General features: G+C 42.5%; 1 protein-coding gene across 4 annotated transcripts in view; it reads left to right on the top strand.

The window, feature by feature from the left end:
* Positions 1 to 71: 71 nt before the first annotated feature.
* The window catches only part of Cgnl1 (cingulin like 1), a 152,652-nt gene continuing 126,602 nt past the window's right edge, over positions 72 to 26,121 (top strand). For 2 of the 4 annotated variants that reach the window (XM_040274720.2, XM_040274718.2), the window contains exon 1: positions 72 to 230. The gene's annotated coding sequence lies outside the window, so the exon portion shown is untranslated. Of the gene's footprint in view, positions 231 to 1,187; positions 1,233 to 26,121 lie in introns of all 4 variants that reach the window. The other 2 variants (XM_078049560.1, XM_005316615.5) reach the window with 2 other exon arrangements.

Raw genomic sequence — 26,121 nt, 5'->3', positions numbered from 1 at the left:
GGGCCCGCCCGGGAGAGGGCGTCGCACTGGCACCCCGGGCCAGCCTCACGTCCGGCGGCAGCTCTGGCGGGCCCGGGCGCCCAGCCGGCCCCTGCCCCTCCTCCGGGAGGGCGGGCGGGAGGCTGCGGGGCGGGGCGCGGTCTCGCTCGGCCTCCTGGCGGCGCCGCGGCCCTTGCACTCCGGCCGGGCTCTGGGGCTGCTACGGGAGCGGGACCCGGGAGGCGGCGGCGGTAAGTGATCTCGGAGCTGGGGCGGGTGGGTGTGCGCCGGGAGTTCGGCCCAGGGACCCAAGTGCAGCTGGGACCCCGAGTGGCTCTGGCTCCACCAGGTGCGCTGCGCTCAGCCCGTGAGTCTGCGCTCAGAGCGGGGGTCTTGGGCTGGGAGGTGCGCTCCAGGAACCTTTGCCGCACCCTGCCCCGGAGACGTGCTGAACAGTTGGTGGCGATTCCTAGTGAACCCTCCTCGGGGCTCGGAGTGACAGCTGGGAGCCATCCACAGGGAGCACGTCAGTCCCTGTGATACCTTGTGGTGCTTAATTGCTCGGCGGGCTGGTCCAGACCATCCTTTGAGAAGAGCATGTGGCCGCCTCTCTTTCCCTGGCCTTCTGCACCGCTGCCTCGTCCAGGCAGGTCATCCTGAAATCCCCCGTCTCACTTAGAGCACATCTCCTAGCCTTCCGAGGACTTTTCCAAGTTGCATCACTGTTTGGCTTCTGGACAGGTGCTTGGCTGTCATGTTGAGTTAGTTACAAAGGATTTTTAAAAACTTTGTCTACTTACTACGTGTGTATCCCTTTGCCCCAAGTGCCCTGTAACGCCCCTTACCTGCTCGAAACACGTTGGAAGTTCTTTTGGAGGCTCTCAAACCGGGTTGCACATCTCCAGAGTTTTAAAAAGTTCTGATACTTTCGAACCACACTCAGATATCCTGATTCAGTTGTTTTGGGGTGCAGCCGGGACACTGGCAATTGAAAAAGCCCTCAAGGTGATTCTGACCTGCAGCCCAGACTTGAGAGCTTCTGTTTTGGGAGGTGCTCCCACAAACCAACTTTTGAACCATTAAAGATCAGTCCTGATATAGAATTCATCTCAGGAACTACGAGGCTTCCTAATCAACCATTCTACCTGAAGAGCCAGGTGGTGCCTTTTAAAAAAAAGTTTCCTTTGTTTCTTCCTCTCTGTTTACAGTAAATACTGAATACTGCCACTGCCTGGACACTTTCTGCCTAGGAGGTAAGAGTGAGGCATTAAAGGCACTTACAAAGTCCTTGCAAAGATCAAGGTTATAATACAGGGTTTTTCCTATTTGGAAAAAACAAGTGAAGAATCTGTCAGTTTTTGTATACCCCCAAACACACATGTAGAGATAATAGTTTTTGTTGTTGTTCTTCTGCATAAATGTGAAGAATTTTTCTTCAAGATGCAAAGCTAATGAGATCCTTAAGGTTTTGTGGTTGATATTTGTGTCAATGTGTGTGCATTTGTGAGTTATTCTGGATGTGTGATCAAGTCCTACAGATGTAACAATGTGTACATTTCTCAATAGAATAATATCTGATTAGGAAATTAGTGCCTTAAGTAGCATGGCATATCTAAGGTGACACCTTGGACACCTGTCAACTGACCTTAAAAATGATAGGAAAGTAGGACTAAGGAAAAATTGAACATATGTTTGTACTGATTGAAACATATGTTTGTTATTTAGAAAGTGTGTTCCAGTGTCCTTCTTATTAGCATAATAGTCTCTTGGGATCTCGGTTAATTTATTGGTGTATTCCAAGTTTGGTGTTTGTATTAGATTGTCACCCGGATGTTGCTGCCTGGCCACAAATCAGAGGATTTGATTTTTTTTTTTTTCCCTTTGGTGTTGGCCCTGTATATTGTATTTCTCTTAGCAGTGGTATGACATCCTTTCCAGAATGCCCTCCAGAGGCGGAGGAGTGTTTGTGTTAATTTCTAGCTCTAACACGAGTAAAAAAAAATTTAAATTTTTTTAAATTAAAAAAGTATACAGTTTTGCCCAATTGGTCTTTCTTTTTCCCTTACCTTCTACTACCATGCCCTTTCCTGTTGCTGTATTCAGTTGCTAAAAGTGTGACCACTGAGGGAGTCATTGTAATAGTCTTGTTCCTGGCTGGGGAGTGGGGGTTATATGGAGTGCATGGTCTTATAGGGTGGCCCTTGACCTGAATCCTCATCCTTGGGGGAGTAAGACCATATGGAAAGCATTTTCCTACTGTTGATTTTCTTTTCTTTCTCTCACGGGTAGATCAGGCCAACAAAATGAACCATGTTATTGAATGATTTGTTAACTTGTGAATCTCGTCTCAGTATGGGTGTGTGTGTGTGTGTGTGTGTGTGTGTATGTGTTTGGGAAATCCTCTTAAACTCTTGGTGATACCACAAAGTTGCACCTGAATAGCAGTAGTTACACTGTGAATATACTTTCTCTCCTTTTAAAAGAAAAATGTTTATTGAAATGTGAACAGAATTATTGACACATTTCTCACTTTGGAGTAGCAATTTTAATCTTGTGAAGTGGTTAGAAGGGAGTAAAGGAAGGTAAATATGAAAAAAGGGATTCTTTGTTCAGGGAAAGAGTAGATAGCATGTAGAAGAACTTTGATTTTTGTTGAGAATAGACAGCCCTTTTTATTGATTTTCTTTAAGTTAATTTGCTTCTACTGATGGGATAAGAGGTGGTTAATGAAATTTAATGTCCTCCTTAGCTCTTTCCCCCTGAAATCCATTAATCTAAAGAGATGCCTTGGACCTTTTAAAAAGCCTACCTATTTGTGCCTTTCTTTTTCTCCTCTGGTGCTGGTGCTAAAGGGCAGAGAAATGGCTGAGAGGTTGGCATCAGAGGAGAAACAAAGTTCAAGGGGAATTGAAAATTGGGTAATTTTCCCTGAATGACCAAGAGCTTACTTTATTCTGGCACATGACACTGCTATTATCATGAAACAAGTTATGACATTAAAACTCTGAACATGGAAAAGAAAAAAAAATATATGTGTGTGTGGTGGGGGGGGAGGTGGGGGGGAGGGTGGGGTGGGGGGGATGGGGGAGAGAGGGGGAAGGTTGATGGGAGTAGCCTTGGTTGGATGGCCTTCACCAGGGGAAGCTGGTGGGAGTTTTCTTGCAACACCGGTTACCTTCTTTCTCAATGCTCCCTCCTCCATCCCCCACACCAGTATTCCTTGGGCTTCATCTTAAATTCACAGGAGGGATTGTTGTTGTTTCATTTCTTTATTCACTCATTGAGCAAATACTTAAGAAGCCCCCACTGCTGGCAGAGCTCTCTGTCTTACCTGCTGAGAACTCTTGGTCAATGGGTGACAGTCCCTACCATAATGAGCTGAGAGAGAGGGGCATGTGAACTCTGGGTTGCAGTTAAGATGGGCACAGAGACCTGCCAGGTACCATGGGGTACCTGGCTAGCTTCACCTGGGTAGATTCCTCTTGAGTTCATTGGCACAGAAGGCAAAAGACACACTTTTCTGGGGTTTAAATTAGAATTTATTTCACTGGGTCCCAACGCCAAGTTTAAAATGATTGATTTGGGGTATTTTTCTGCCTGGAGGAGAGGGAAGTACGGGTCCCCTTCAGGCAGAGGAGAGAGAGGAGTGAAGAAAGAGAAGGCCAGATTCTGTCAGGTACTTTTGTTAGAGGAGTCTCATGAATAGGGGTCCTTCTGAGATTGGGAAGCTTCTGGATCATGTGGCTGGATCCATTTTTGACACACTGGTAACTGGTAAGGTAGACTTAGTAGTGGTTCTCTCCACATACAACTGGTAGGAAGGCACAAAGCATCTTCCTTTTTAGAGCAAGTATTTGGTTTGTGTCTGACTCTAGCCAGCGGGTGGACTTTTATTCTTCATGATACCATTGCCACTTTAACTTGGTTTCCCCGGACAGGCTGAAAACTGGGCTTCAGGCAGTTTTTCCCTTGGGAAGATTGTTTACAAATAGCCAACCATAGGGCGAATCATCCCATGGATATAAGTGGCCTCCTTTCACAGATGAGGAAACTGAGGCCCAAAGAGTTGCTGGATTCTGTAGCAGCTCACAATGTTTGGACTGGCAGAGCTGAGGTTTGAGAGTGCTTAGATCTGCCTGAATACAAAGCTAGGTTCCTTGCACAGTTGCTCCTCTTAAGCAGATTGGATGAAGAAATTGTTTTCAGTGGCTGGTTTTTTAAAGTCGAAGTCTCCTTAGGGCTGGATTGATTTATTCTTTCTCTCTACTAGAAGACGTAAACATTAGGCTAAATACTAACGTAACCTTGTGATCCCAAGGGTAATTTTATGGAATCCTACTTTTCTAGGTGTTTTAAAGGACAGCAGAGTAGGCTGTTAGGAATGGGCCCCAAATCCTAGGATAGAGATTCCTTATCTCCTCATTCCTTGAAATTCTGCAGCCTTCCAAGTTCTGTAGATAATTGGTTGTTGGGTTAAGAGATTCAGAACAAAATTCTGGGCTTTTCTGGAGTACAATGAAGTCGTGCATGTCTACTTCCTGATCCTGTGGTGCTTGTCACAAAAACAAAACTTGGCTGCATGATAATTACCTGGAGCTCTTAAAATTGCAGGTAGTAAGGTCTTAGAGGCCAAATGGTACTATCATTAGTGAAGATGAGTTTAAAACAGGTTCTTGAATGGGTGGTCTTTACTATGGTGAGCTCTTGCACAATCTTTCAACCCCAGCAGGACTGACTCCAGGGAGCATGGCCAGGGACTCAGTGGAGGGTCACAGTGGAGTGAGAGTGCCCAGGTTCAGAGCAAGGGCATGTGTTATGAACATGGCCTATTTCTGCCAGCCTGACTGGAAGCTTCTTTGTGTACAGGGTGGTTTTTATTCCCTGCTGCCCAATCATAGGGATTTCTGCTTGCCTTAGGTAATGTATTCCATGGTTCAGGGCATTGCTTTGATTATTAGTAATCGTTCCCCTTTTTTCCTTGCCAGAGGATCTAGGCAGAATGACCATGATATTCTACTTCTGGTCTCAACAATTCCCTTGGTTTTGACCTCCGACTCCCTTGGTTTTCCTGTGCATTGTATTTTGTTGCATTTGAAACAGACCCTCTGTTTTCCGTTGCAAATGTCAAGTCCAGCACGGGAAGAGGATCTGCTGTTACCATGAATACTCCCAGGAGTCCTGAGACTGAGCATGACTACAGTTTGTCCCATTTTCTTGGTGAGGAAGTTGGCTGGGTGAGGCTGGGTGTCAAGTAATAAGTGGAAATTTGGGAATTCCAATTTAAGAGTGTTAGACTGGGCTCTTTTGACTTGATTACAAAGAAAAAAGAAATGTCTCAGTTTTCAAAGTCATGAAGAAGTTCTAGTATATTCTATGAACTAATGTATGTCCTTCAACTTCATGTTTTGATAGCTTTTTAAAAATGAGTTTCATTCTGCACCATTTTTGCCTATGGTGTTTTTTATCCTCCTTATTAAAAGCAGTGACTCATTGGAATCACATGGCAGCAGCTGAAAAGTGGACTAGCCTCTCTCCTTGCTCTAGTCCAGTATCAAAAACTTGGAAAGTTTGCTCAGAGTAGTGATAAATGTGAAAGCTTTCTCAGAGTTGCAGAGGAACAGATAAAGAATTGAGGGAGAGATAAGAGAGAAGGATAGTTTGCAATGTGCCATTTATCCAACTTGAGATGTCTTTTGCTTGTGTTTTGGATTTGGGGTTTAAGAACTTTTGTCTAAAATGTGGCCTGATTTGGCCCAACTGTCCCTCCTGTCCTGGGCCGCCTATAAACTTTGGGGAGAGGAAAGGTGGGGAGAGGAGTGGTGAGAGCAAGAGATTAGACCCAGACAGTAGCTGATTCTCTAGGACTGGCCTGTTCAAGGAATGGTCACCTTTCCCTGCAGGCCTGAGTTCAGCTTCCTGCATGTGAGGCAGTGGGGTAGAGTAGGGAGGGGGAGCCCAGTCCTCCCCAAGAGATCAGTAATTCTCCCCCCAGTACCAAATTCTCCTAGAGCTTTCACCCCCAGCTCTGTCCTGAGTGTTTACTATGGCGACTCTGTGAAACAGGTATTATGATACGTGTGTTTTATAGGTGAGGGAAACAAGGCCATGGGAAATTGAGCAACTTGTCAAAGTTGTGCCACTTTCTAGTGATGGGATGCAGCGTTGAAACTGGTTTCCAGCTCTTCGCTGTGCTCTTAACAGCTACTGCCTCTCCAGGCTGCAGGAGCTCCTCTCCATTCCCTCAACTCATCCTTCACTCGTGTCTTCAGCTGTTATTGACGGCTTCCATATACCTTTATCTCAGCAAACAGAACATTGTCAATGTCCTTTGAGTACAGGTCTGAACTCCCACAAACCTGCAAACCTAAAAAAGGCAGGGATTTCTTTACTGATCTTGTATGCCTGGAGTCTAGGAGAAAATAAGTGTTCCATACGTCTTTGTGGAAGGAGGGGTGGAAGATAGCCTTTGAAAATTGAAATCCTGTATTTCATCTGTGTCTTTCTAGCACCTACAGCTTATTTATTTATTTATTTATAAACAGAAGACACAAACAAACACTAAGAAGGGTAAGAGAATAGGGAGAGTGTTTCACAAAAATGATGAGAGAATTCTTGATGACAGTGTCTATTTTTAATATTTATTTTTTAATTGTAGTTGGACACAATACCTTTATTTTATTCATTTATTTTTATGTGATGCTGAGAGTCAAACCCAGGGTCTTGCATGTGCAAGGCGAGTGCTCTACCGCTGAGCCACAACCCCAACCCATGTGTCTTTATTTTTTTTTACAAACATATTTTAAGGCATCGGCTTTTGTTTGTATGTGCTTAAAGTATTTATTGTTCCAAGGCATTCCTACAACCAGCTAGTAGATTATTTTGTGAATAGAAGAGGCTTCAAGAATTACAGGCATCGTTGGGGGCTGCTCCTGCTATCAGAGACTGCAGGACATATTTTCTTTGGTGTTAAAGACCAAATACTGATAGGGCTCCAGGCCACCATCCATTTTTCTAGGGCAAAGCACAGTTAATGTTTTCATATGCAAGCCAGCAGCAAGACTTCCATCTTTCCTGCAGACCCTTGGTATCTATGGGGGAGTGGTTCCTGTGGGTACCAAAATCCACAAACACTCAAGTCCCTTATATAAAATGGCCCAGTATTGGGCTGCGGTTGTGGCTCAGTGGTAGAGTGCTTGCCTAGCATGTGTGAGGCACTGGATTCAATCTTCAGCACCACATAGAAAATGAATAAACAAAATTAAAAAATATATATGTATATATATATATATATGCACAATATTTGTACATGTTTTAGTTAGCTTTTTTTGTTGCTGTGACCAAAAAAACCTGATAAGAACAATTAGAGGAGGAAAAGTTTATTTTGGAACTCATAGTTTCAGCGGTCTCAGTCCATAGATGGCTGACTCTATTCCTTGGAACTCAAGGTGAGGCAGAACATCATGGCAGAAGTGTGAGGCCGAGGGAAACAGTGGGGAACATGGCGTCCGGAAGCTGAGAGAGAGCTCTGTTAAATAAGGACAAAATATATATCCCAAAGGCATGCCCCTGGGGCGGGGGATATAGCTCAGTTAGTAGAGTGTTTGCCTCACAAGCACAAGGCCTTTGCTTCAATCCCCAGCACCAAAAAAAAAAAAAAAAAAAAAAAAAGGCATGTCCATATCTTCCAGCCATGCCCTAGCTGCCTATGGTTACCACAAAGTTAATCCTTATCAGGGAATTAATTCACTGAATTGGGTTTAGGTTCCCATAACCAGATCATTTCACTTCTAAACTTTCTTGCATTGTTTCATACATGAGCTTTTGGAGGGGTACCTTGTATTTAAACCATGACAGCACATAACTACATATATTCTCCTGTGTACTTTAAATCATTTCCACACTACATATAATACCTAAGGCAATGTAAATGCCGTGTACAAATTGTTATTCTGTATCCTTTAGGGAATGGCAAGAAGAAAGTCTCTATAGGTCCAGTACAGATTTGTTTAAAAACTTTTTTCAATCCATAGTTGGTGGAATCTGAGAATGTGATCCCACAGATGTTGAGGGCTGAGTGTAGTCTCATTCTTTTTTTGCACTGTGGGGAGAGCTTTGGGTCTCTCCTGCTTGAATTGGAAGCCCTATTTGCCCATCACTAGGAATGTGGTTCTGGCAGATTGCTCTTTTATTTCAAATTTGTTTTCTCATCTGTCAAATTGGGATATAGTACCTATCTCATGGAGTTGTTAGGGCCACATCTATTTAACACAGTATATTAGTTTTCAGATAGAGGCCCCCCTGGGGGACATTTGACAGTATCTGGAAGTACTCTTGGTAGCTTTGATTGGGAGTGTTGGTGGCTTCTGGCTGTAGTGGGTAGAGTCACGGATGCTTCTACATATTCTACAGCACTTAGGACAGTCCCCCACCATGCAGGAGTGGTCTTCAAAAGTCAAAAGTGCCAAGGTAGAAAAGCCCTACCTAGCAAGGTGGAACCTCAAACAGTGTTAGTACTTTTTAACATCTCTGATCAAAGGGAGTTATTGGTCAGTGACTCAGATCCCTGCTTTCTTAAGTATGGTGGAAAGAATGGAATTTCACCTTTTATTGGTGCTTTTGGGTTGCCCTGCAGGTGCCCCTGAAATGGGAATAGCTACTTTACTCCCCATTAAGCCCTCCTTAACTTCATTTGTAATTGCTGGTACTATTTACATATAAATGACCATGCTAAAAGCAGTGAAACCCCAGCCCTTGCGGAAGACACCAGGTGGAATGGGGCCTGAGGCTGGCAACAAACTTTGAAAGCTTTTCTCCTTTGTAAAAGAGCAGGTCATCTTGTCACTCTCTTATCTCATCTTGTTCTAGGACTGAGTAAAACAGCTCTACACACATGAAGGTGCTAGTAAGATTCTGAAGGCTTGCCTTTGTGTGTGTGTGTGTGTGTTTGTGTGTGTGTGTGTGTGTGTGTGCTGTACTGCTAAGTTTCCTGGCAACCCAAGGAATACCTCTTCAAGGTGTTTTCAGAGTTTATAGGTGATCACTCAGTTAAGACCACTACAAAATGATTAGGCCTCAGCGGTCAAAGAATATTTGTGTCTCAGGCAAGGGAAGCAGCCCCCCATGGCAGCATGTGTGAGGCTGGAGGCAGCATTGGCCAGGGTGGAGAGCTGAGGTCATCTAGCACCATGAGACTCAGCTTCACCTGTGGCTTTCCCCATATTTATCATGTGACCTGGAGCAAGCTACCTGACCTCTCCTGCCTCATTTTCTTCATTAATGGCAATAGTAACTCGACCTGAAGATTGGTATGAGGACTAAGCAACTTGTTCTGCGGAGGTTTGATTGGGGACCAAATACAGAGAAGCCCAAAGAAGTTTGACTCTTAGCTCAATAGAGTTGTTAGTAAAATGATATTTATTATATTTTTGGCCGGTACAGTATGTATTGTTACTCAGGTGAGGAAGGGGTTGCTCCTGGTTTTGGAGTTCCTTGTTTTCTTGTTTGTTTGGGTTTTGGTGGTAAAATACACACAACATGAAATTTCCATTTTGACTAATTTAAAGAGTATAGTTCAGCAGCAGGAAGTACATTCACCTTGTCGGGCAACCATCACCACTAATTCCAAAACGTTTTCATTTCCCTAAATGTAAACCCCGTACCCATTAAGCAGTCACTTCACATTCTTTCCTCTCCTCGGGCCCCTGACAACCACTAATCTACTTTCTGGCTCTATGGAACTGCTTATTCTGGAAATTTCCTATAAATTTATATCATATGGTATTTGGCCTTTCCTGTCTGGCATCTTTCATTTAGTATGTTTTCAAAGTTCATTTATATATTGTAACATCATTACCATCTGCATTTCATTACTTCTTGCCTGGTATCTTTTTGTAAAAAATCCCAAATGGTTTCATCTGGCTGTTGGGAGACCAAAGATGTGTCCTCTTTTCAAGCTTTCAAATGTCTTTCTTGAATTATTTTGGTCCTTTTTGGTCAGCCCTATTTTCCCCACTTTTCCCATTCAGTGCTTCTGATGCCCCTTGAAATGAATATTGGAATGAAGCTCTTGTGCCAGGTTCCTGGTGCTGTTGGGGGGGGGGTAGGCTTCTTGGGCATATTATTTCTGCTGGAGAATTAGCCACAGGAACACACCGGGCCCCTGAGGTGTGCTTCATTTCCCCATGACAGGGTGGCAGGTTTTAAAAACAAGTGTCTGGAAAACACCCACCAGGCCCCTTTTATTCCTGGGTTTAAAAGCTTTCCACAATGAGAAGTGGCCCTCAATTAAGTCGTTTAATAAAAACCTCCCTCCGTTTTAAAGCATTCTTGGGAAGTGTTTACATTTAACACCACGGCTTCTAAATGAGGAGCTGTGGAGTGAGTGATCCTTAACCTGTGACTTTAATAATATCCCTCGCTTTAAATTTCAGGTGGAGGCCTGGCCAGATGTGTGGCTTGTCATTGACCCAGACTGGGGACAGGGGATGGGGGTGGGGGAGGGGCATTCTTGCCTCCTCCCCCTTCAGCACCCACTGGTAGAGGATCCTGGAGGCTCAAAGCGGCATAGAGATGTAAAAACTAGCTCACTGGAGAGCAACTGGACTGAAAGGAGTGGAAGCATTCCCCTCTTCCTTTCCCCTCCCCCCTTGAGCCATATTAACAGGATGGAGAATTTAGGAGGCAGCACAGGTTTGAGATTCTGGAGTCTGTGGGCTCTACCTCCCTGGAGGCCTTCTGAGAGCCGGAGGAGGAGACACTGTTCTTTGCTCTAATGCTGGGGAGGGGAGTAGGCCCAGAGGAAGCAGGACGTTGGCTGCTTTAACTTCATGGAAAACCTGAGGATTTATCATAGAGGAGTGGCCAGGAAGAAGCTGTGTCCTGAAATAGAGTAAGTTCTAGCATGGTCTTTTCTTGGTGCTGCTTTTATGGAGACCTTCCTTGTGCTGGGGATGGGGGTGGGGACAAGAGGGTGAGGGAACTGAGTCAACAGGCATGGCCTGGGGTTTGGCAGGCTGCAGGTCCTTCCTATTAAGAGCTGGACTCAGGCCAGGTGTGGTGGTGCACACCTATAATTCCAGCAACTTGGTAAACTGAGGCAGGAGTTTCTCAAGTTCTAGATCAGCGTGGGCAACTTAGTGAGACCCTGTTTCAGAATAAAAAATAGGAGAGTTTTGAGGTTTAGCTCGGAGGTAGAGTGCCCCTGGGTTCAATCCCCCCTACCACGGGGGGGGGGGGGATGCCGGGGATAAAGAGGTGGACTGGCCCTGCACTGCCTGGGTCTAAGTCCTGGCCCTGGGGCTCCATTGTGTGGGTTCATGTGTGAGTGCTTGAAATGAATGCATCGGAAGGGGAGCTGTGGGTGTGTGAGTTCCCAGTTAGAGTTGTGATGTACTTCTTGTCCTTAGAAGCTTTTGTACCTAGCCCGCTCTCCATGGGAGAGGGTGTCTCCACTGGATCCTAAAGAAAACATGACTCTCAGGGAAATGATGCTTGATATATCTACAAAAAAGTTTGTGAGGGAGAAAAACCTCCGTGGGAAGAAGGGCACACCAGTGGATATAGTCTTTATTTAGATTTTTTAAAGGCCTTTGAAAGACTTCATGATCAAGGTTATTAAATGTGTGAGTCTCGGAGTGGGGTAAACTGAAGAGGCAATAGGGCTGAAATTGCTCTTCTGTGCTGTCCTCATGGGAACAAATGTGGGAAAAATTTCCTACTTGCAGATGAAATAAAATTATTCTAAAAGTAAAGTGTAAAGACATTGGAGTTAAACTATAAAGATATAAGGATTTTTTTTTCCCTTTGTGGTGCTGGAGATCAAACCTAGGGCTCTACCTTTGAGCTCTACCCCCAGCCTTAGGGAGTTTTGGGGTGTGTGTGTGTGTGTGTGTGTGTGTGTGTGTGTGTGTGTGTGTCTGTGTCTGTGTGTTTGTTTATGTTTTAAATTTAAATTTAGGACACTACTTGGGGATGTCAGTTTTACTTTTAAGTAATTCACTGGTGACCCATGACTAATCCTGGGTGGCTAGTGTTTGGGACTACTCTGATGGGGGAGGGGAATTTATGGAGAGGAAACCAAGGTTCAGATTCCAGCATTATTGGAAACTTGGTTGTGAGATGATGGAAGTGCTGTTTGACTGTGTGATTGGTGTGATGGGAGTTTGTGGAATGGAAAAGTTCAGTAATGAAATAAGGTCATTTTTTTTTTTTTTTTTACCTTCTTTGGTACCTGGCACAGTGTCTAACACCTAGTAGAGTCAAATATGCATTTGAAGGATGAATGAATGTTTAGATCAAGACCCAAAGCAACTTTATGAAGAATAAAACCCAACCAAGCCATGCAAGTCAGCAAGAAAGTAGATTCTGGTAGAAATTTATCTTGCAAATAAAATATGGTTGTCATCTCCTACTTTTTCATTGAGCTCCCAGAATCTAATTCATTGCTGAGGAATCAATCTGAGTATGAAACTTTCTATTCATTATCCGTCTCATACTGACACCTACTGTGCCAAGTTCTGGAAAATAAAGCTGAAAAGGGGTTTTTCAACGAAGGGTAGAGCAAAGGCAGGGAACTCTGCTGTATGCTGGTGATTTATAGCCATGTATGGCATGCTTCCAGCGCATGTCTTCCATAAAGAGGTTTCTAGATGTCTTATTGTCTGTTAAGTATATAGGCTACACAGCTATTTTTTTAACCAAAATTAAGTTCTTTGATATCCTGGAGTAATGCTTAAGAAAATTGCTATCTTAATAATCTCACTTTGATAACAGGAAGCAAACCACAAAGAACAGTCATAGGGATTTTTAACCACACTGCCCAGCGTTAGTAGGAGAGTGTGAATGTGCCCATTGGTGAGATGAAAGCATTGTTTACAGTGGCATTTTCAAGTATAATTCTCTTCCACACAGAAGCAAAGGCACATCAGTATTGAAAGCCTTTTTAGTGGCAAGGGTGGAGGACAGAGAATGGGAGGGCTGCTGTTATGCTGTGTTCTTCTTCACAATTCCCTTCCTTGAGGGTCCTCTCTTTCTGAGTGTGACTCCTGTAAATCGAAAGGAAGAATGTCGTAACTGACATTTCCATTGAGTTGCTTTTAGCTTTTATGCCCTTGGGTTTTACAGTTTAGTCCTTCTATAATGGCCACCGGATACCCACTCTACTCAGACAATGATGATGTCGTTGAGCTATGGTAAGATCATTTCCTTTGGAACAAAATGAAAAGCTTTCAGCATTTACAATGGAAGGAAAATGTAAAAATTTAGTAGACCTCCTCTGCTACAGGTTGAAAGAGCCCATGTTTGCACTCCCATGTACTTCACTCATCAGATGTACTGTGGAGAGGTTCCAGCATGTTTTTGAAATACAAAAATGCAAACATCCCTCTTCAGTGTATTTTAAAAAAGATGGGTCCTTAGAAATATCTGGAAGAACTTGCTGGGAATATATAGCTCAGTTGGTAGAGTGCTTGCCTTGCATACACATAGCCCTGGGTTTTAATCCCCAGCACCACCAAAAAAAAAAAAAAAAAAAAAAAAAAAAAAATATATATATATATATATATATATGGAAGAAGAAGAATATTTTGCCTCTTTGGGGGAGATTATTTGGGAATCCAAAGAACCTGAGATCATTGGTACATTGTGTTCTAGAACTGGCCTGATTTAAATTTCCGGTGTTGAAGAGGTGTGTGTAGGCACGAAAACCAGATATTCATGCTCACTTGACACAACCTTAACACATTACCTTCTCTGGTTTTTAAACTGCCTATACTATGCAATGTATGATTAGATTGTACAATTTTTAGAGGAATTCTGCTCTACATTAGAAAATATAGTAAAAATGAATCATGCTAATACCTTTTTATCACTCAGCAGTGCTTGGCACTGATCTTGAGTACTTAGCAAGTATTCCCCATTTTGTTCTCCTGATAACTCCATTACTTTTCCCATTTTACTGAGGAAACCGAGGTCAGAGAGCTTAAGTAACTTGTCCAGTGGTACAACCAAGTCCCTGGTGGGGCTGGGCTTCAGGCTGTCTGCCTTTCCTGAGTTGATGCAAAAGCTCATGAGAAACAAGTCATTTCTAAATCTACAGGTAAATCTTGTAAATTGGAGACTATTATCTCCATGTTTTTAGGGTTTAACTAAAATGATCTGATATAATCTGAATTCTTGCTTTATGACCAACATTTTAAATTATTTTACCCAGCAAGCATGTGTTTTTAAAAATTACTCTAGTTGTAAGTCTGCTATAATACATTCAAGAGTAGTAAATTTAGCTAGTCAACATGAAACACTTTTAGCAGAGAATTTGCTGTCTCTTCTCTTTCCTTAGGGAAGAAAGATGAGCTCTTTCAGTTCCCAAATGACTCCTCAATTTCAAATGAATTATTCCACCAGAATAAAATATTCTTTCTACTCCTGCAAAAAAAAGCAGCTCCTGCTTTCAGAAGCTAAAGTCGTTTTTCTCTTCAGTGGGCTGTGATTAATCCTGATGTGTGACTCCTGCCAGTTTCCTTTCTTTGAAATCTCAGCAGCAGCTCCCTAGTGATTCACCCTTCTTCTGGAGATGAGTGGTTTGGGTTCTATATAGACTGCTGAGTGCCAGGTCACAGCCTTTGCTTCTGGCCTTGAGTAATAGATAAGAACAGGAACCAGAGAGATGGGATCCCAACGCGATTAAGAGCTTAGAGTTTAGAGCAGTGCCTGGCACCACTAAGACATCTGTAGATGTTGGCCGTTGCTGCTCTTGTTCTTATGTATTGGGCTCCACCAGGCGCCGGGCACTGTTCCGTACTTTACATGCATTGTCTCATTTAATTCTTATCACATTTCCATGAAGCAGGTAATGTTTCTGGGGTTTTCTTTTTTTTTTTCTTTTCTTTTTTTTTTGTATTGGGAATTGAATCCAGTGGTGTTTTACCACTGAGTTACATCCTCAGCCCTTTTTATTTTTTATTTCAAGACAGGGTCTCATCTCACTAAGTTGCTGAGACTGGCCTTGAACTTCTGCCTCAGCCTTCTGAGTTGCTGGAATTGCAGGCATGCACCACTGAGCCTGGCTTTCTGTTTTTTTTTTTTTTTTAAATTAAAATTTTCTTTTTATTGTTTATGTAGTGTTGAGGATCAAACCCAATGTATCACATGTGCTAGGCAAGCATTCTACCCACTGAGCTACAATCCCAACCCTATGTTTCTGTTTTTAATCCACATTTTTAGGTATAGAAATTGAAGCTTAGAGGGCTGGGTTTGTGGCTTATTGGTTGAGCACTTGCCTAGCACATGTGATGCACTGGGTTTGATTCACAGCACTGCATATAAATAAATAAAAGTCCAATAGAAGAAAAAATTAAAGCTTAGAGAGTTTAAAAAATTTGTTGAAGGCCATACAGTTAGTGAGTGATTAGAGTTATGGCACAAATTCATATTTTGTTTTGTTTTTTAAGTAGAAAAGTATAGGAGTCACGACAGAATTTTCTGCAAGTTTTCTCAGGCTTCCCCCCAGTCATTATTCCTCAACAAAGTTAATCACCATTCTATTCCTCTAACCACATATAATAATTTTTTTTCCCCCTTTGGTGCTGGGGATTGAACCCAGGGCCTTGTGCATGCCAGGCAAGTGCTGTACCAACTAAGCTATATCCCCAGCCCCATAAATAAGTTTTGACAGTACTTGAACTTAAAAAAAAAAAATGGAATCAAAAATTCATATAGTATGTACTGTTTTATGTTTGGCTTTTTTTTTTTTTTTTTTTTGGTGGTGGTGGTACTAGGGATTGAACCCAAGGCCTTGTGCATGTAAGGCAAGCATTCTACCGACTGATTTACATCCCTGACCCCTATTGTGTCTGGCTTTTTAAAACGATATTATGCTTGTGAAATTCATCCATAGATTTGCATATAGTGCTAATTTACTCTTTCTCATTGCTAAATCCATTGCTACATTTTTCATTGTATATTTTATGTATGACTATACCTCAATAACTGATTTATCTGTTCTGCTCATGGACTTTTGGGTTGTTTGTAGTTCTTGGCTGTTATTAATAGTGTCCCGTTTTTGTACTGGCCGTGTATATGCATGAAGCCCTTTAGGTATGTCTCTAGCATCAGGATTGCTGGGTCCTAAAGGTGTGGAGCCATGGGAAACATTTTACACTCCTACCTAGCCATGTGTGAGTTCTAGTGCTCAGGGTCAACTCTTGGTTTTGTTTGTCATCTTTATTTCAGCCATTTTGGTGAGAGTGTGGTAAAATTGCATTGTGTCGATTTTGGCTCTATAGCCTATGTGCTTAACCCTGAGGAGATCCATTTTAACATTTATATTGTACTTTATAGGGAATACTGTGCTGTATGCTTGGTGTATGAGAATGAACACAACCTGACTTATGCCCTCAAGGATAAGTCTACTGTCTAGTTGGAGGGAAAGGGCCCGGGAATCACATAATTTGGGTTTAATGTAGAACACATAGGGAACATTTGTGAAAGACTAAGAGGGCTATCTCCATTAGTCTGTGGGTTCAGAGCAGAGTTCCACAAAGTGTTTTAGGAAAATGTCAAGTTTCCAGGACATGGACTCAAACCCTGGCCACACTGATCATTACTCCATCTGCCCATATTCTTGTGACACCTAGGAAAACAAGGGAAGGAGCTATCTGGTATTTACATTTCTGCCATTAAAGTGAACTGTTTGAGTATATCTTCCCTGGATTAGAAAGAAAACAAAAGAATACATTTGCTGGCTATGACCTACTTATTAAATATTTCTTAAAAGTTTAAGTATTACTGACATGCTCTATATTAAGAAGTTATTTTTGCTATGACTTAAAATGTGTGTGCTTTAGGAGAATTATTTTGAGAGAATATCTTATGATAATATTTCTAAATAGTGAAGTATAAAAATATTAGAGCTGGGAGAGGCTTTCAAGATCAACTGTTGAGGAAACTGAGGCAGAAGCACTTTGAAAGGCTGGGTCAGGGTCAAGTGGCTAATGCCTGGTGGAGCTGAGTGTAGGCTCCTGGACTGTTCACCAACTCACACCTTTTAAAAACAAAATGATTGTGCCTTGGAATGAGCAATGCCTGTAGCAAGGAGAAGAGAGGGAGATTTGGGGAGAGGATTTGGTGACTGATTTATGTTGATGTTCACAATGAGATCAAGGATCAACGCTATGGATCATGTCTCCTTGGAGGGCTGTGTTAGGAAGCCTTTTTAGGGAAGGCCACTCTGGGAAGGTGACATTTAACCTGAGGCTGAGGGAGAGGGAAACCAGGCACATGGAAGAACTGAGGGAAGTGAGGTAGGTGAGTGGGTCCCTGGCATTTGTAAACCCCTGATGACTTTGAAGGAGGGCCACTGTTGCTGTAAATCAGTCTCCTGACCTAGAGGAGACTCACAGGCCTTTGTGAGGCTCCCTCCATCTAGCAGGGTGGCCACAAATGTGTGGTGCCTGATTATAACTCCTCCAGTACCCTTTTCTTAACATGTTACAAGATAAGATCCTAAGAAGTTGCATTCATTTTTTTTGATGTAAGTTTTATAGATGAATGTTTTGTAATGTTTTATAAGCTGAAAATAATAAAACCACTTTACAGAAGTCAGAAAATGCAGAAGGAAACTCAATGATAATTTTATTCTGTGTCTAGATGATTTTGTGTATCCCTGAGCCACTTCACAGGTTGAATCTTTTTTTCTTAGTACTTAATCTTCACAACATCTTTATTGTTGTAAAACATAAAGCAGAACACCTTGACAATTTTTTTTTTCATTTTTAACTGTTCAAAACTAAAAAAGCAGATGTTTTTTGTAAAATGTTTGGAAAACATGAAAAAATACAGGATGAAAATTAAAAACTGTTTCCAGTTTGACCATCAAGATAAACAGCTGTTAGTGTTTGGGTGTATTTCCCCACCTCCACATTTATTTATGTTAGATGTATGTTTTTCCTTCTTTTGTTTTTCAAATACAAATAGAGTTGTTTTCCCACAAGTAAGATACTGTTCGAGAGGTGTTTTGGATGTCCATATAATGAAATAGGAAGCAATGAATGGAAAGCCCAGGGATAAAGGCTTGGTGACATTGTAGGTTTGGCCTCCCATAGCCATTTTCCCATGCTATTTCGAGGAAGAGGGATCTGGGAGAGGAAGTCTGGCTTACTGCATGCCTACCCTGCACCTGGCACTGTAGGGCTGTGAATCCTGGGCACCCATGCTCCAGGGGAGGTGAGAGTACCATGGAAAGGTGTGGTTCATGCATCAGCCACAGAACCTATAGTGCGTTGCAGACCTAATTGTTGAGCATGTTGGAAAGTCTGGCTCAAGTCCTAGTGGAAATCAAGTTTACTCAAACCAGTGGATTGTTTGCCTGGTTTCGAAGGTACACATACATCTATTGTTTTAATCCGTCAGCACATTAACACTCAGGGAACATTTTGAATGGAGAATACTCTATTACTTGGTGTATGGCCTTCTATTTTAAACAATTGCCCTCTGTTTTCTTCGAATGCATTAAACCCAAGCTTTTGTAGTTCCACATTGAATTTAATCTCAAAATCCTAATTACAGTTTATATTTGAATACATTGCATTATTGGCTGAAATTCTAGTTGGTTACTTTTTTTGCAAAGTGGAGGCTTGTTCTTTGAAGTCATGTTCATCTTCTGGAGACTTGGGACTTATTTTTGCTGCCAGTATAGGTTCTGTCAGGGAGAAAATAAAAAAAGAAATAATACTACAGACCTGACTTTATTCTGCATCTTCATGATCACTGGTAGAGGTCTTCTGGTTTTGTCTTAAGAGTGGAGACAAATATGGAATATTCCCACTGAGGACTTCTGACTGACTGAGGGCAAACTTTTCTCGAGTGAAAATTCCCTGGATGTGCATGGAATTTCTATGGAGAATTATGACTATTTAATCCAATGGCTTTTAAAAAATATAAACCAGAATTCATATAAATTTATTCAGTAAATACAACCTAAAGGAAAAGAATAGTTTAAGCATGTTGGGCAATTTGGCCTTTCATAATAGTTTTTTTTTTTTTTAATTTCTGAAGCTTTTTTCTTTGAGGGAAGATGAAACATTGAACTTTTTCATTGAAAAAATTAATAGAGATACATTTCCTTGAATTACTAAAACCTGGGCACTGAATGACATTTACCAGTTTAATTCTTACTAATTGTATTTATCTCTTGGAAATACCCTCAGTGGCCTAGGTATGCAGGTCTCTTTGTGCCTTCACTAAGCAGATGTGACAGTTGCTGTACTTCTAATTCTCATGACTGCTTTTTGTGGTTCTTTGGTCCTCTTCTGTAACTGACATCTTTGTTTGCTTCTACTGAGCTCACACTTCTGTTTTATTGCATCTCTAGTCGGAGCTCTGAGTCTAGAGGGTCTGCATCCTTGGATTCAATCAATCTTGGATTGAACATGGTTGAAAATAACTGAATCTGGACTGAATGTGTAGAGACTTTTTTTCTTGTTATTGTTCTCTAAACAGCATCATATAAACAACTATATATTGTTTACATTGTATTAGGTATTATAAGTAATCTGGAGATGACGTAAAGTATACAGGAGGATGTGCATACGTTATATGCAAACACTGCATCATTTTATATATGGGACTTGAACATCTGGTTTACAAAAGGGTGTCCTGGAACCAGTTTGTTGTGGATACTGATAGGTGTATACCACTGCGCCTCGCTGATTTTTTCTTTTTTTAATGCAAAATTTTAGGTGTCCAACAGAATTTCTGAGTAAATCTCAGAGATTTGTATTTATAAAAAGTTCCCCAGTGATTCTGATGGAGCTGAAGTTATAAAATGCCTAAGAAATTTTCTTATCAGCTTTAATATTTCATGAAATATGTTCAATTCAAAGGTGAATGGTTTTGGAGAATTGGTTTTATTACTTGTTCAAAATATGTTCAATTTAATAAAGTTTTTAGTTTCCCTGGAGAGTAATGTCTCAAACTTGAGCCTTTATCCCTTAATGCTTATTCTTTTTTCTGGAATTTAGCAGAACTATAAATTGATTTATTCTCAAATTCTCTTATTATGCATTCTGTGTCAAAGACTACAGATTTTATATCCAGCATCTATTTTCCCATCTTTTCTCAGCAACCCAAAGCCTGATTGCTTTAGGGTGTGTGATGTGCTGAGCTAAAAGACTATTTCCCATCACCCCCTGCAGCCCCCACGGGGCATGGCTGGTTACTTACACTGTATTAGGTGAAAGGTAAAGAGCCCTGTGTGGGCTTATAAGAAGTTTCTGGGGAATCTCTTATCTGGGCAATATATCCCTTTTGCTTCTTCTTTGTCCTACCTGCTGCGTGGAACAGGAACACAATGCCAAAGTCTGTCTTGGATAGTGAGATAACTGTGAAGATGGCAACTGGGCTCTAAGTGATTGGAGCATCAAGAAAAGAGCAGCCTTGATCTCCAGTGACAATATGAGCCACAATACCAGCCCTGGACAACTTACCTCCACACTTCTTTCTAAATGGTTAGACCAAAGGATTTTTTTTTTTATTATTATTTTTTGCAGTGATGGGGCTCAAACTCAGGGCCCATGCTTGCTAGGCAAGTGCTGTACCACTGAGCTACATCCCCAATCTGTAAACCCAAGTTATTTGGGGTTTTTCATCACGTGTAGCTGAACCTAATTGGATACCCCAGCTGTGTTGATTTCGGTGTGTCTTCTTGCTGTCTTGAAGGTGTAGAGACTTGCACATAGTAGGTGCTTGGTAGACATTTGACAAATACCCAGAGGCATTGGTGGAGAGCTCAAAGGCTTCAGCTGCTCAGATCTCTATCCTTTCTGCCTTAACTTAAATTACTGACAGGGACCTTTTGTTCTCCTGTCCCCACCCAGAAGTTATGTCCTGTGAGGAGTAGGGCTTTAGGGTCTGCACTCAAATGTTCTGACAAGGTATCGAGGGAGCAGTGAACATTTGAGAGCCCAGCTGCATGCATGCATTATTTCAAATGAAAATCTAAGAATCGGAATCTCCTCAAGAAATTGGAGGTAGTATTTTGAATGATGTCAGAAAAAGGCCACCGTTGAATCTTTGCTATCATGGAGAGGCTGTATTTTCCACAGTGCCTGCCAGGAAGTTGATGTCAGGGGAGCCTTGAAAATTATTATTAAGGAGCCCTGACTGCCAGCTCTTGAGGAAGGGTTCTGCCTTCTCAGGGGCAACCTCCAAGGTGGTCTTGGCCAGACGAATCTGCCCCTGACTCATGCCGAGATTTGCTGGCCAGGCTGGATGGCCTCTCTTTGGGGCCCAGGACAACATGCAAGCTTCCTGGAAGCCATTTAGGCCAAGTCTCTGCTGCTTAGAAAATGATACTGTTTTCGTAAGCATGGGAATGTCTTTAAAACACTCTCTCCCTCAACAGTAAAGCTCTGTTCTAAGAAATACAGGTTTAAATACAACAATAACAACAACAATGCTCCCACCCCAACCCCAAAAGGTAAAAAGCAAATCCTGGGAGATGAATGGACTCTTCACAGATGCTGAGGAATTTATTTCAAAACAGGTCTCATTGACTGTAAGCACTGGAACCACCCCTCCCCATTGAGTACCCCCTGAGAGTCGTGGGCAGAGGCTGAGCCACAGCCCTTTGTGGGAAAAAGTGAATTCCATGGCAAACCTCAGTGACTCAAGAGTATTTGCTTCTCCTGGAAATAATTAGAGAAATACGCAACCCTGGAAAGGCAGCATCTGGCTGACTAGAGGCAGGCTGGCAAATACTCAAACTAAATAGATGGAGGTGATATTTTTCGAAGGACAGAAACATCCTGAGTATGACCCATGATGTTAGTGCCCATGTCTAGAGAGGCAGCCCTGCCCTGGTCTGGCTGGCTTATTTCCTAAGCTGAGGGTTGCTCTGCCTTTCCAGGAGACACATGCACAGCCCCACAGTCCTTTTCCTACCAACTCTGGGCTTCCCAGGAAGAGCAGGGTTCTCCTACACCCCCAGCTGTGCCCAGAGCCACCACTGATGTGTTTGCTGCCTTGGGAGTGCCCTGGGCCATTGCTTTGCGGTCAGCCTTGGCTTCCCAGCTGCTTCCCTGCAATCTGAGGTGTTGATTTAGGCTGTTAGAAGAAGCGTCTCTTCCCTCTCAGCCCTTTCTCAAGGCCTCCTCGGTGCTGGTTCTTACTAACCTGCCCAGAAGTCCAGCCACCTGGAAGCCTTGCAGCATTTCCAGGAAAGTGGCTTAGCTCATGCACTCCCTTCTTCCTGCTGAGTTTGGAAGGGACCAGCCTTGGATCACTTGAAAGGCCCTAGCTAGCACTTTTCCTCCTCTTCAATTTCGCATCTACCCGCTGGTGACAACAGCAGACAGCATCTTCATGGATTTATGAACATTGAGGTTTTTTTTTTTTTCTTTTTTAATAGCATGTAAGATATTTCCAAGTGAAGAATGCAGTTCTAATAAATCCAATGCACCTGCCATGGGATTTTCAGAAATCAAGTTTCTATGAAAAGCTATGGTAATGACATTTTGAAGTTTATTGAAAAATATGGGCCCTTGTAGTGGATGCTTTTGTAAAGGATGCATTTTCACATAAAAATGCTTTCAGTAGCAGTTTTTTTTTTTTTTTTTTTTTTTTAGTTATTCTGCAGCCACTTGGCTGTGGTCTCTTGGAGCCCTGAGGCAACTTGTTTTAAAGGATTTGGTTTGACTTCTTTGCTCACTTAAGGTTTCAAGCTGTCTGGGAAGGCATAGACAGAGGACACCACATTTTCTTCCAATCAAGAGGTCATAGAACAAATCCTGGGAGGCACTCAGGATGGGCACATGCCATGAATAGACTTGAGCACATCATGGGAGAAGTCCTACTAATCACTCAGGAAGCAAGTTTATTTGGAATTGGGGCTCAAAAGCACTGGGAGTACTTGGAGCCATAGGACCCTGAACTTCTAACTCTGCTGCTTGCTTACCATGTGTCTTGAGCAAGAAGTCACTTGGCCTTCTTAAGCTCTGTTTCCTTACCTGCAGAATGGAGATGCTCAGCATTGTATTGACCACCTCATTGTCTTTTTATGTGAACCAATCAATTCATACTGTATTTGTGCTTTCTAAACTGCAAAGTGCAGTGTACATGGTAGGTATCCAGATGATGGCTCTTATTTTCAATTCACTCATCCCATTGTCCCCATGGTCAATAGTGACATTGGCATCATTGCTCCCACTCCTCCAGATGGGCCATCTTCCCTCTCACACCCTGCTGGTATGTCTGACCCTTCCTGTTGACTCTGGGACACTTTTAGGTGCTCCTCTTAATTTAGGAGCTGTGACATTTGCTTTTCTTGATTTTTTTAAAAAAAAATATTTTTAGTTGTCAACAGATCTTTATTCTATTTATTTAAATGTGGTGCTGAGAATCGAACCCAGGGCCCCATTCATGTCAGTCAAGCGCTGTACCACTGAGCCACAACCCCAGCCCACGCTTTTCTTGATCTTAGGTAAGATTTTTCTCTTTCTAGATCTCTTGCTGTGTCTCTGGCTAGTTTTCCTAAACCCTGTCCCATTTTTTTGCTTTGTCATTTCCAACCTGCAGCACCTTCTTACCTTTCATAGCTGTGTAGTGAGCTCCAGGAGTGGGGAGCAGGACTAGGCTAGGCCCCCTGAGAATCCAGCTCATTAATAGGATCTTTCTATGCTTCCTTCGTGTTCCCCTCCCATCCCTCAGCCTGACTCTGAGCCTTTTCCCAGGGTTTTAAGAATACATGAAAGCTCAAAGAAGGTGTTGACTTAAAAAAAATTATTTTAACCCTGTGGGTACAGCTTTTAATATGCATGTTTTAATTAATTCATTTATTTAGTACAGCTATTTACCAAGTGCCTACTGTGGGCCAGGCCCTACTTTAGTGTAAGGGTATGATGTAAGCAAAGGTCCCACTCATGACAGCTTATATCCTGTCAGGAGATACCAATAAACACACACAGAGATAAAGGCATATCAGTGGGTGATAAGAGCTGAGGAGAACAATGCGGCAAGATAAGGAGGATTGCCAGGATGGGGGCCTGCCTTATCAGAATGGCCTTTTCTATGAGATGGTCAGGGAGCTCATCTCTGATAAGCAAAGAGAAGATGAGACCTGCAGAAAGTTTGGGTATCTGGCTATCTGGGGGAAAGGGAATAGGGAGGAGGAGACAGGGACATGAAAGGTTCTCAGGCATTAGGCATAAAGACAGGAGGGTGCTTGGTATGTTCTGGAAACAGCAAGGAAGCCAATATAGCTGGATATGGGGAGGGTGGGGCATGCTCCAAGAGGAGGGGGTGGGCTGGGGAGAGCAGAGGGGGGCCTTTGCAAGATTTGATTCTGATGGGAGTCAGAAGCCTATTAAGTCTATTAAGTGTCAATGTTTACAGGAAGGTTGGAGGCCAGCAGCCAACTAGAAGCTCAGGGAAGCAGCCTGGGATTTTCTGTGGTATTTGTTCTGCCATCATTGTAAGCTGGGGTGGTATAGTGATGGAGAGGATGGTATGTAGTGGCCAGGCCCTGAAGGTGGAAACTGGGAGCCTGCAGTGATTGTCTCAGAAACCAGATGCCTACCTGGTCCAGGTGGTCCTCACTTTAAATCTGTATTGAAAATGTGGAAAATGTAATTAGCACAATAATCAGACTTACATGAAAGTGTGCAAATCCAAAATATTACTGTTGGGTGTATTGAATTAGTTGTTAGAGTGATCAACAGTGCTGGGCTGTGAACGCATTCTGAAAATTTTTTTCTTGCATGTATTTCTCAAGATATTGAGTCTTTACAAAACAGTAACACAGTTCTTACTGGACTTGTTGATTCTAACTTAAATTTATAGATATTGTTTTATTCCTGGTCTGTTCTCGGGTCTCTTGAAGATTGGGCCATCTGTCTGATGGAGGTAGAATCAGGAATTGTTGGATCATCTGATTATTGAAGGCGGAAATCCAGTCACTGCCCCTGTTCTCAGGAGGTGGGCTTCTGGATGGCATCTATATTCATGAGGGGCTGCAAGACCATGGAGAACTAAGTGTCAGGGTTTACAGGAAGTTTTACCACTGACGTTTGGGTATTTTTTGTTTGTTTGTTTTTAGCAAATAGGATGCTTTGTTTTCTGAATGGCTTCTACTCTTAACCACCCCCCAAATGCTGAGAGAGATAATTGTGAAAAACAGGCCAGGTGTGGACGGGATTTCCTATCAGAAAGTTCATTAGTTTTTTTTTTTCCTGCTAAAACCAAAATGCACCCTCTGATTTAAAAATTTTTAAGTTAAAAAAAAATGGGTTTTGACAGTTTGTTCCATATCTGAAAGTAAAAACAAAACAAAACAAAAAACCAACAATTATTGTTTGGTGTCTTCAAAGGATGTGGAGATGAGGGTGAGTGGAAGTGGCAGGGTTAAGTGACCTGACTAATTGTCCTTGGCCTGCTGTGACCTGACAGCAGTGGGATGCTCAGGAAGAAAACAGTGTACCCCAAGAAGTGATTGGGGGCAGAACCTGCCCTGGTATGTTTATTTTGTGAATGGGAAATAGAGCTAGGTTTCCCTGGGACCCCAAACCTCAGGGATGAACATGTACACTCACAAACTTAAATCATTTCCTTTGATGGAGACCCTTGTCCCGAATGCCTCAACCTCTCAAATGTGCCCAGCCCAGTTCCTTTGGAATCACAGAATCTTTTTTTTTTTTTTTTTTTTTTTAGGAATTTGACTTGCAAGCCCCAAAACATATCTTGGGCATCTTCCCAGAGCAAAACCTCTGTATATTACTACACTTTTCTTTCAGTCAGCATAGAAATTGTCAGAGATCTTCTTAGACTCCTTCAAAACTGTCCTGTGACTCTTCCTGTCCTGATCATTGTGTATTCACTAGAGACCATTAGGAACTAAACAGTGTAGAGATTAAGACAAGGGTTCTGCCCCTGCCCCTCCCAGAGCCAGATAAGCAAAAAACGTAACTGCAGTGTGGGCCTGGGCTGAGGCAAGCGTGTGTGTGTGTGTGTGTGTGTGTGTGTGTGTGTGTGTGTGTGTGTGTGTGTGTTTAAGGTTGATGGGAAATCTGGTTAAGGGGAGAGTCAGGCAAGGTGGGGGCTGAGAAGAGAAAGGGTGGCCAGGCAAGCCCTGCAGGGCCTGCACCAGGAGCCTCA

Source organism: Ictidomys tridecemlineatus, chromosome 5 (genome assembly GCF_052094955.1).
Source record: "Ictidomys tridecemlineatus isolate mIctTri1 chromosome 5, mIctTri1.hap1, whole genome shotgun sequence".
Classification (NCBI taxonomy): domain Eukaryota; kingdom Metazoa; phylum Chordata; class Mammalia; order Rodentia; family Sciuridae; genus Ictidomys; species Ictidomys tridecemlineatus.
This window is presented reverse-complemented; position numbering and strand designations above follow the sequence as displayed.